This window comes from Ceratotherium simum, chromosome 2, assembly GCF_057802395.1.
Source record: "Ceratotherium simum simum isolate JZ-2026a chromosome 2, ASM5780239v1, whole genome shotgun sequence".
NCBI classification, from domain to species: domain Eukaryota; kingdom Metazoa; phylum Chordata; class Mammalia; order Perissodactyla; family Rhinocerotidae; genus Ceratotherium; species Ceratotherium simum.
This window is the reverse complement of record NC_141901.1, coordinates 41,151,526-41,163,764: the sequence shown is the minus strand read 5'-3', so window position 1 is coordinate 41,163,764 and position 12,239 is coordinate 41,151,526. Positions and strand designations below refer to the sequence as shown.

At 36.6% G+C, this 12,239-nt stretch overlaps 1 protein-coding gene across 4 annotated transcripts in view; it reads right to left on the bottom strand.

Moving 5' to 3' along the window:
- ASH1L (ASH1 like histone lysine methyltransferase) overlaps window positions 1-12,239 on the bottom strand; it is a 228,872-nt gene that overhangs the window by 202,137 nt on the left and 14,496 nt on the right. The gene's annotated exons all lie outside the window — the stretch shown is intronic.

Genomic DNA, 12,239 nt, shown 5'->3' with positions numbered 1-12,239 from the left:
CTTGTTTATCCTTACTTTTCAACACATCCCCTATGATTTAATTTTCTTTACTGTCCCTAACAAATCATGGTCATTTCTGTTTCTGTGCCCTGTGCTTTCTTTCCCTTTAAAAGTACAGTCCTGGGCCGGCCCTGTGGCTTGGTGGTTAAGTGCGCGCGCTGCAATGCTGGCGGTCCGGGTTCGGATCCCAGGTGCGCATCGAGGCACCACTTCTCCGTCCATCCTGAGGCCGAGTCCCACATGCCGCAACTAGAAGGATGTGCAGCTATGACATACAACTATCTGCTGGGGCTTTGGGGGGGAAAAAATAAAATAAATAAAATCTTTAAAAAAAAATAAAAAAAATAAAAAAAAAATAAAAAAAAAAAAAAGTACAGTCCTATCTTCTCCATGATAGGGTCACGATCTTGAAATTCAAAACTCTGGAAACCAAAAGTTTTTTCATAACTCACTAGTGACAAAACCTGACTTGACCTGATCTGGATCCATTTTGGTCTTAATTACCATAATTTCTGTGAATAGTCATACACTTCAATGCAGAAGTATTAATATGTTTGATTAAGGAGTGCTACTCTAAGCACCACAGTGGAAGTAACCCAATCTACATTATATTATCTTTCTTTCTTTCTTTCTTTTTTTTTTTGTGAGGAGATCAGCCCTGTGCTAACATCCGCCAATCCTCCTCTCTTTTTGTTGAGGAAGACTGGCCCTGGGCTAACATCCATGCCCATCTTCCTTCACTTTATATGGGACGCCGCCACAGCATGGCTTGCCAAGCAGTGCATCGGTGCACGCCCGGAATCCGAACCGGCGAACTCTGGGCCGCCACAGCGGAGCGCGCACACTTAACCGCTTGCACCACCGGGCCGGCCCCTATATTATCTTTCTAAAAGCAAAAACCAAACTTTTGGGTGATGGATTATAGACTTACATTCTCAGACCTACATTTAAGCTTGCACTGACCTGACCCTTCCCTGAATACCTATTACCCATATAGGATCACAATTTGGGTAACTACTTTTTTTTTCTTGCTCCACTTTTGTCAGCTACATCCCGAAACAGACTACTATAATTAAAATGTAAGCTTCATGAGGGTAGGGACTTCTTCTGGCTTGTTCACCACTATATTCCCAGCACCTGAGACAATGAAAAGCACATATTTTAGTACCCAATAAATAGCTAAAGGAATAAATTTTAAGGCTCCTACAGTTTCTAACAATGTCTAGCATGTAGACAATGTTTCTCCTTTTCTTTTTTACATGACTTCATCTTGTGTTCAAAACCTATATACAAGTTTTTTCTTATTATATGTTGAATGTATTTCATAGAGGTGGTTTTCTGTAAACTTACTATAATATCTTAATTGCACTAGTAACAGCTCCCAAATCATATACCTCTTCTGTCTCTGTACCATCAAAGCTGGTCTAAGAAAAACAATCATGCTCACTGATCTCACTTTATATTCCTGACCACTAACCTTAAGTAGGCCCTTAGTAACACATTTCCCTTATCTATTCACTCGACCACTCTCCCAGACAACTAATATCATCTCCACACTCACTAACTCTGCTTCCAATCTGATGATGACAGCAGAGACAATCAGAAGAACACTGCCACAAGCTCACACCGTGTATCTACCTACCTGCCTGGGTCTGTTCCTATAGATTCTGCCTTCCTTCCTATCATAATATATAAATTGTCTCTACTTCCAACCCCTCCACTTGAGGACTAAATCCTATCCTTGTTGCCTTCTCAAGAGCATTATTCAGGCAACTATCCTTTCTCCCTCACATCATCCATATCTCACCACTCCTCTGGATAATGCCAATTAGCATGAAAACATACTACAATTTTTCTCATCTAAGGAAACTCCTCTTGACCCCATATCCTCCACCAGCTTCCCATTTTTCTGTTTCCCCTTACAACAAAATTTCTTCAAAGGGTTGTCTATACTCCCCATCTCTAAATCCTCGTCTTTTCTTTTCCTCTTGAACACATCATACTTCCACCACCACCTTTCCACAGAAACTGCTGGTCAAGGTCACCAATGTACTCCACATTGCAAAGTACAATGATCAATTCTCAGTCCTCTCATCTTACTTGACCTATCAACAGAATGTGACACAGCTGAATAGCACCTTCATTTCTTCACTTGACTTCCAGGATTCCTCTCTGGATTCTTCTCCCTCACTGGCTAGTCAATCTCAGTCTCATTTGCCAATTCTTCCTTTTCTCCCTGAACTCTAAACACTGGAGTGCCCCTGGGGCACACTCTTTCCTTTTCTGTCTATCCTCATTTCCTAAATGACCAGATCTAGTCTTTTGGCTTTAAAGTCCATCTAACATTGATGATTCACAAATTTCTATCTCCAGACAGAGACCAGCTGAGACTTCTTCTTGCAACTCCAGATTCATATATCTAAATGCCTACTTCACACGCTGACTGGAGGTCTAACAATTAGGCACTTTAACACATCTAAAATCAATTCATCTTTGCCCAACTCCCCAATTTACAGGCTTCCTCATCTCAATAAATGCAACCCCAGCCAGAGTATTTAGGTCCAAAATTTCTAATCATACTCGATTCCTTTCTTTTCTAATGCCCCACATATCTATTGGGTCAGCAAAGTCTTCTTCACCTTCAAAATATATGCAGCACCTACTTCATCCTAATTGGACACTTACCAATCAGATCCAAGTGACAGTATCTCACCTGGACTATTGCAATAACTTCCTAACTGGTTCCTTGCTTCAGCCGTTGTATTTCTTTACAGTCTTCTCAACTCAAAAGCAGGGTGATCCTTTTAAAGCCTGTGTCATATCATGTCACCCCTCTGCTCAAAACCCATTCAATGGCTTCCCGTCTCACTCAAAGTGGAAGCCAAAGTCCTTACAATGGTCTAAAGGCCCTATTTAATCTGCCCTGTGATCTCCTCTACCTCTCTTCCATCACCTATCAGTTTTCTCACTTAGTTCCAAGAAGGGAAGACACAGATCTCCTTCTGTTTCTCAAATACAACAGAAATACTCCTACCTCAGGGCCTTTGCACTTATTATTCTGTCTGACTGGACTATCCCTTCCTCTAATAATTGCATGGTTTGCTCTTTCATTTTCTTCAGGTCTTTTTCTATATGTAACCTTACAGAATAGGCATTCACTGACACTCCTATATAAAACAGAAAGATACCCATCCCACCACCTTCTTCTTACATTCTATCCTGTTTGATTTCTCTCCATTGCTCTTCTCACCATCTGGTATATAATATATTTATTTAGTGTCTATATCTTTCCATTAGAATGTAAAGGCCACCAGGAAATGGATTTTTGTCAGGTTAGTTCAATGCAGAATCCCAGCACCTAGAACAGTACCTGGCACACAAAAGGTGTTCATTAAATATTTGAATTAATTCCATGCCTTATGTGAATTATATCTTATTGGCTTCAATTTATTCCTTTTCTAGTCTTTTTCCCCCCTTCTTTCTTACTGGTTTCTTAATTTCTAATGCCCATCCTGGGTTTCACGTTACTAATGGTGAGCTGATGGACCTACCATATATCTTTTTGGTTAGTTATTAAAATGAATCATTTCTGGAATAAAAACAATAATTTACAAATTATTACAAAATTACAAAAACAACTGCTTTTATATTAACTACTCACAAGTACACACATTTTAAAATTTCTCTACAATTTTTACTTTTCATAATGAAAGAATTCCAAAAGTGTTAATATAAACTTATAAAAGTAAAGTAGAATTTCAGTATTTCTTCCAAAGAACTCAAAGCATTTTTTACCAGCACTTATTCATTTTCAAAACATTCCAGAGAAGGGTTTGGGAGAGCATGATTCTCTTCATTTTAAAAATGGAGGGCCGGGCCGGCCCCATGGCTTAGCGGTTAAGTGAGCGCGCTCCGCTGCTGGCGGCCCGGGTTCGGATCCCGGGCGCGCACCGACGCATTGCTTCTCCGGCCATGCTGAGGCCGCGTCCCACATACAGCAACTAGAAGGACGTGCATCTATGACATACAACTATCTACTGGGGCTTTGGGGGAAAAAAATAAATAAATAAAATTAAAAAAATTAAAAATTAAATAAATAAAAAATAAAAATGGAGGGCCGGCCCCGTGGCTTAGCAGTTAAGTGCACGTGCTCCGCTACCGGCAGCCCAGGTTCGGATCCCAGGCGCGCACCGACGTACCGCTTCTCCAGCCATGCTGAGGCTGCGTCCCACATACAGCAACTAGAAGGATGTGCAACTATGACATACAATATCTACTGGGGGTTTGGGCGGGGTGGGAAAAGGAGGAGGATTGGCAATAGATGTTAGCTCAGAGCTGGTCTTCCTCAGCAAAAAGAGGAGGATTAGCATGGGTGTTAGCTCAGGGCTGATCGTCCTCACAAAAAAAAAGCAAAAAATAAATAAATAAAAAATAAAAATGGAAAAAACCGAACCCAAGTGACATAGATTATTACATAAATAACAGAATATCAATAAACTGAAAATGAATTAATTTGAAAACAGTGACCACTATCCTAGAAATGTATGGAAGAATAGAGAAATATTACGTTTCCTTAACTCGACCAAGGAAAAAAAAGAACACTATGGCTAACGGCATATTTTGTGAATCCATTTAGACAGTGAGATTGGAAAATCATGATTGGCAAACCCCACATACCAAATTTAAGTGTTTCTAGTAAAGATAAATCCAAATTCTGAAAATACTTCACAACAAAGAACGCTTTTTATCTGCTAAATGTAAACTACTTGAAAAGCAGTCCCTATAGCAGCTGCCAGAATGCTGTTTTTTGAACTTTCAAAGCAATGTTCTTTGTGAATGATATTCTTTCAGCTTTTGGAAAGATATCTATACAATCTAGGTATTCCATCCAGGGGTAAAGATGTCATGTTGTTACACAACTTATTCTGGTTCCTACTACAACACATTCAATTTAAAATATAGTTCCAAGGAGAAACACAGAACTAAGACTGCTAGAATCTCTTTGATCAAAGAGGCAAATTTAACATTCATCTCACATGCAACTTTTGGATTTATAGTATGTTTTCAAATCACTGAAACAATCCAGAACGGTCTAGTCCAAATTCAAGGGAAACTAACGCTAAATCTATAGCACGATGCCCTTTGGCTCAAGATCATTTTAGCTGTAAACAAACTTTTTAGAAAATTACTAATTATATTAATAGGATATATACATTATATCAAAACAAATTATGATAATCTAACATGTTAGATACTACTTATCAATTTACAAAACAAAACACAAATCATAATGATTTATGATTTATACAGCCACTTGTACAGTCTCCAATATACCACTAAATACCTGAGAGCAAGCAATACAAACACAGAACTTTTGAACAAAAATTGCTCAAACTTGTTTTTCACCTCCATACCCTATTCCTTCTATAAAGTAAAGACCACTACCCACCCTACACCTCCCATACTAATCTCACATCCAAGTAACAAACAATGAATATGATAAAAAAAAAACAAATTCACTGTTAATACAGTGCTCTGGTCTGCGAGATACCATACCACTCTGGAAAACAATTCAACTATGTTTGGAGACCATTTTGTGTAGATACCTTGACTATCATAAGGGGTGGGAAGGGAGTGAACACACTTTGATAGAACTGTATTTAGCAAGGCAATATAAAATCAACTATATATTTTTTAAGTACTATAAATAATGAGTCTTTACAGTGGGTTCAGTATTACTAAAAGTAAAAAATACCTAAAATTTACTGAGCTCTTAATACGTGCAAAGCTCTATGCTAAATGTTTTGCATAGATTATCTCATTTAAGCCTCACAATCACCATGAGGTAGTTATAATAGTAGTTACTATTATTATTCCCTTTTTAGAGTCGAAAAAACAGGTTAATAGCCCAAAGGTAGAGCCCAGGTCTGTCTGGCTCTTAAATACTGTGTTACACTGCCTCCCAAAGATCATTTTCAGTCCTGATCTATTACCCCTCTGTGCTACATTTGGCATATTTGCTACTTGAAACTCTCCCTTGGCTTCTACGACGACACATTCTACTGGCTCTCCAACTACCTCTCTAACCATTCCATCATTTCCTTTATGGATTCATCATTCTTAATCTACCCTTTCATTCATCCAATAAATATTCTGAGAGCATCAAAATACGTTTTGAGACTTGGACACCCACTGTAGATACAGTCATAAGTAATACAAATACGGTCCTTGGTCTCAGGAACTTTAAATTTTAGAAGGGGAGGTAGATAAATGACTAATTATACAAAAACGTAATTATAACATAATAGATGTGCAGGTACTATTATATGAGGTAATGTATCAAGGGAACTTGGAGGGACAAGGAATATAGCTTAGAAAAATATTTAATTTTAAGCTGAAACCCAGTCTGAGTAGGAAATACACAGGCAAAATGTGGAGGTGAAAATGATCCCAAAATAGGGAACATATGTGTAAAAAGCCCCTGAGATTGTAAAGATTAACAGTAGATAAACCAAAGGAGAAACAATACAAAACGAAAATGGAAAGATAAATGAAAATAGCTTGCAAAGGGCCTTTCTGAGCTATATTGAAGATTTGGAATCCAAAAAGAAGCTCTGAGTAGGGGAGTAACAAGATACAATTTACATTTTAACAAAACTTCTCTGGTTGCTGTGAAAGCATGATTAGAAAGACAGCAAAAGTTGATTCTGGAATACCAGTCATAAGACTGACAAATTAGGTTGGTAGCACTGGAAATAAAGAAAAATGGATAGATTGAGAGAGATTTTTAGAGGTACAACTGACAGGATTTGTCAATAAGATGTAGGAGGGGAGAGGAAGAAATTTTGAAGACTTGAGCAACTAGTGAAGAGCAGAGCAACTGGTATGGTGGTACCATTTACACACTCCTTCAACAAATATTTATTGAGAGCCTATTTCGTAACAGGAACTGGGGATATAGCGGTGCAAAAAATACAAAAATCCCTGATCTCAAGGGGCTGACATTCTAGAATCTGTTCGCCAGGAGAGACAGAAAGGGGAAATCAACAATTCAGTAATAAATTTTAGATGCTTGTGAAACATTTAAGTGGAAAGGTCAAGCAGACAGCTGGAAATGTATCTACATGATATATACAGAGGGGGGGCAGTATGACAATAAATATAAAGTTAATGAAGCTTTATAAGTTTAAAAAAAAAAAATTTTTTTTTTTAATTTATTTATTTTTCCCCCAAAGCCCCAGTAGATAGCTGCATGCCATAGTTGCACATCCTTCCAGCCGCTGCATGTGGGACGCGGCCCCAGCATGGCCGGAGAAGCGGTGCGTCGGTGCGAGCCCAGGATCCGAACCCGGGCCGCCAGCATCGGAGCGCACGCACCCGACCGCTAAGCCACAGGGCCGGCCCTATAAGTTTTTTTAACTTGGTAAGAAAGGTAATTTATATTATTAACTTTCTCTGATATGTAAGACTAACTTTTTTCTTTTTGGATAAGTATACTTATCCAAAATTACCACTGCAGACTGAACAATGTTGGCAGATTTTTAGCTTAAAATAAGTAAAATCTAGCTTTTCTCATCTGTGATAATTTTTTTTCTTTGTGGTCTTTATTAAACATAGTTAGAGACTGTAATCATTGTTCTATTTCTCAATGTTAAAAACCAGATATAAATTAACTATATAAAACAAAAAATTTTCTAGCACATTCATACATTTTAATTTGTCCTGGGTTTCATGCTCTTTAAAATTCTTATATTTCTTAAGATATATCATACTAGCTAAGTAATCATAGTACCACCAGTTGCTCAACTCAGAAACCTGGCAGTCATCCTTGATTCCTCTCACTCCCTTATTGTCAATCTTCAACCTAACACCAAAACTTGTCAATACCACATAAATAATTTTTTATGACATCTAGTTCTCTCTAATTCCACTGCCAATGACTTGTCCAAAAAACAATTCTTGCCCAGAATATAGTAGTAGCCTTCTAATTTCTTTGTATATCCACTTTGCTCTCCTCCAGTCCCTTCTCCAAGACACAGAAAGATGATTTAAAAAAACAACCTGATTATGTCATTTCTTTGCTTAAAACCTTGGGATGCTTTCATATTGGACTTCAGATATAAAAGACCCCAATCCTAATCATACCTTATAACTTAGATCTGCAGTATAGTACAGTAGTTAAGGACAGAAACTCTGGATCCAGAATGCATAGGCTTGGATCCCAGTTCTGCTATATTAACTTTGGGCAAGGCACTCCATGCCTCAGTTCTCTCATCTGTCAACAGAAACTGTTGTTAGGGTTCAATGAACTAATATATGAAAAGTACTTAGAAAATACTTCACACACTTTATCAGTGTCTACTTTTTTGTTGCTGCTATTGTCTGCCCCTACCTACCTCTCCTATCACCATTTCTCACTTGGCTATGAGTAGAGCAGGGGCAAATAACAAACAAAAAAAGCAAAAACTGATATATGTGTGACATACGTGTTCTAAGTACTTTTCAGTTCCTTAAATGTCTCTGTCTTCCCTCCCCTAGGAGAACATACAGTTAGTTTTCTCTGCCTCAAACTCTCTTCGAAGTTCATCTCTTCGATGATTCCTACTCATCCTTTCCATCTCAGCTTGAAGGTCACTTCATCAGGGAGACACTTCCTTACCCTCTAGACCAGGGGAGATCTTCCTGTTAAATGCTCATGTAGCATACTGCAAGTCTCCGAACATTCATCATGCTAGTAAGTCAAATGCTTAATATCCCTATTTTCCACTAGACCATTTGTTCCATGGGAATAAGAATCCTGTCTGCCTTACTCACTGCTATGCCCTTAGCAAAGTGCCTGGAAAATAAAAGGTACTCTATAAATATCTATTGACTCAATAAACAAACATATATATTACTATATTTTTAATCATGTACATAGACAAAGATTAAAAGAGAATAGACAAAATGAAAATTAAAATATTAAAGAACTGATATTTTTCTTTAATCTCATACTGTTTTTACAACTTAAAAAATAAGCACTATGTATATCATCATGTAATTTGCTCTCCAAAAGTAAAAGAGTAAGCAGCGTCCTAACTGGTTTAAAATGTTTTACATTAAACCACTAAATCACATATATTACATAAGTCACTGAAATCACAAAAAGCTAGAATATCTTCATGAAAATACCAATCAAATTTGAACTACGTTCCTAAATAATTTATACAACATAAACTATGCTTACAAAGTTGGACAAACTAAGCTTTCTGACTCAACTACAGAACAACCCTTCATTTAAAAGACAGCGACAATCACCAACAATTCCTAACTTTCAAAGTACTAATCACCAATAAATCTAGTTATTTTCATATTTATGTACTGTATATATTCCTTAAATTTCAAGATGCCACTGATTTTAAGAAGCTTCACGAATCAATGACCACATTTTCAGGAGGAAAATTTTTTAGAAACCACTACCACACTAAATGTAATTACCAATTGTGTTATTTCCTAATTTCAGAAACTTAAACTGGGAGGAAAGAATATGTCTCATGACCAAAGACATACTGAATTACACCAACAAACTACTTCTAGAAATTCAGAACAGGAAAGTAAAATAGCAGACATAAATTACAACTAGTAAGCCATAAGGGGAAAATACATACAGAAATCATTACCAAAGCTAAATCCTAAGGAAAAAATTATACTCATTGACTGTCCGACAGATGATCTAATCAACCCTTACGTAGCTCTTCCTGAGAAGCAAAGTTAACACAGATCAAATATATAACTTCAATTCCATTTTTTAAAAAAAGTGGATGGGACTGTGGTTGCAAGGAATGTATAGGGACATTGATCTCCATCCCTAGAGAATTCTAAAATGGCAACAGGAGGAAAGTAGAAGTTACATGAGAAAGATTTTCCCATTAATGAATTATTACAATTTGACAAGGGTAAGGGTCTGTCAACTCAGAGCCAACGCACATGGTTGTAACACTAAACAAAAGAGCCACTTCCAAGAGGGCATCATTCACATTGTAAATATCTTACATTTGTTTTTTACAAAATTTTTCTGTGGAGTCATCAGAATAGGAATGTAAACTGGTGCAGCCACTTTGGAAAACAGTCAGGCAGTTCCTCAAAAGGTTAAACAGAGTTACCATATGACCTGACAATTTCACTCCTGGCTATATACCCAAGAGAAATGAAAATATATGTCCACAAAAAACTCGTACACAAACGTTCATGGTAACGTTATCCATACAATGGAATTTTTTTTTTTTAAGATTTTATTTATTTATTTATTTTCCCCCCCAAAGCCCCAGTAGATAGTTGTATGTCATAGCTGCACATCCTTCTAGTTGCTGTATGTGGGACGCGGCCTCAGCATGGCCGGAGAAGCGGTGCGTCGGTGCACGCCCGGGATCCGAACCCGGGCTGCCAGCGGCGGAGCGCGTGCGCTTAACCGCTAAGCCACGGGGCCGGCCCATACAATGGAATGTTATTCATCAATAAAAAGGAATGAAGTACTGATACATGTTACAACATAGATGAACCTTGAAAACATGATGCTCAATTAAAGAAGCCAGTTCCAAAAGACAACATATTGTATGATTCCCTTTATATGAAATGTCCAGAGAAGGCAAATATATAGAGAAAAAAAGTAGATTAGTAGTTACCTAGGGCTAAGGGAGAGGATGAATGCCAGGGATGGAGAGTGATGGCTAACTGGTACCAAGATGAAATGTTCTAAAATTAGATAGCAGTGATGGTTGCGTTAACTATGTGAATATACTAAAAACCAGTGAATTATACGCTTTAAATGAGTGAATTGTATAGTACACGAATTATATCTCAAACAGCCATTTAAAAATTTTCTTGCAGATCAAAATAAAGTATCTTGTGGAAGGGGGTTCCTTTCCTACTTTGCATAAAAACAATACAGGTTAGCGGTAGCCCTATGAAAACTTTTTTCAATTAATAGATTTCAATATGGCTAGAAGCTGATTTTATCTAATATGTGTTGCTGCATGTTGACCTAACTGGCTAACCATTTGGAGAAAACAAAGACTCATTCTTCACATTATACACAAAAATAATTTTCTCATGGATTTAAGAGCTATACACAAAAATAAAAGTACCTGAAGAATATTTGTGAATATTTCTATAGCCTATGGTGGAGAAACCTTCTTAAGCTAATCTGGAAACTAGAAACCATAAAGAAAAATACTGACAGATTTGATTATATAAAAGCATTATGTATCTGTATGCTAAGACATTGTAAACAAAATCAAAAGACAAACAATAGATTGGGAAAAAATACAATAAACACAAAAGAGGATTAATATCTCTAATACACACAGTTATTCTACAAACTAATAAATAAGACATACAAGAGATATGCACAGGCAATTACAGAAGAGAGAGAAACGATCAATTAGAAACATAAAAAGATGTAGCACCTCAATAGTAGTCAGGGAGGTGTGAATTAAACAAGATATATTTCACTCATAAGTTTGGTTGAAGTTTAAAAGATTGATAACTACTACTGGCAAGGTGTGAGAAAATGGGCACTAACTGCCACCATCATTTTGGAAAGTAATATTTACAGTATCTATTACAATTTTAAGTTTTACATATTCTTTGACTTCAATAGCAATTCTACTTTTGAGACTCTATCATAGAAAAATAAAAGCACCAATAAAAGGAGATTGATTACAGCACTCCTTAATGTGGCCACAGAAAAGAGTTAAAGAGTAGGAAAAAACCATATGTATTTGTACACACACAGAAAGAAGTATGGATGATCATATAACAAGTGATAGCACTGATTATTTAAGGGGAAAGGTTTGGAAGTAAAAAGAAAAAAAATTTATATATATATTTTTTTCTTGATCTATTACAGAATTTTTATTACTTTTATAATTAAACAAAAATCCAATGAAAATATATTTTTAAAAGATGTGTAATATACATAGCTACCATATGCACACACCTCTCAAAGTCTTGTTGTTTTTTGTTCCTATCTACATGAAATTGAGAAAACTAACCCAATAACTTCTGAACATACTTTCTAACTCCACTATTCTAATACTATTTTCTTAATACATTATTCTCCTCTTTGTTTCCATTCAATAGACTACCACCTATTACATACCTTTTTATCTTTTTATTATTTTACTTTATTATGGTAAGAATACTTAACGTGAGATCTACCCTCTTAACAAATTTTTAAGTGTACAATACAGTATTGTTGA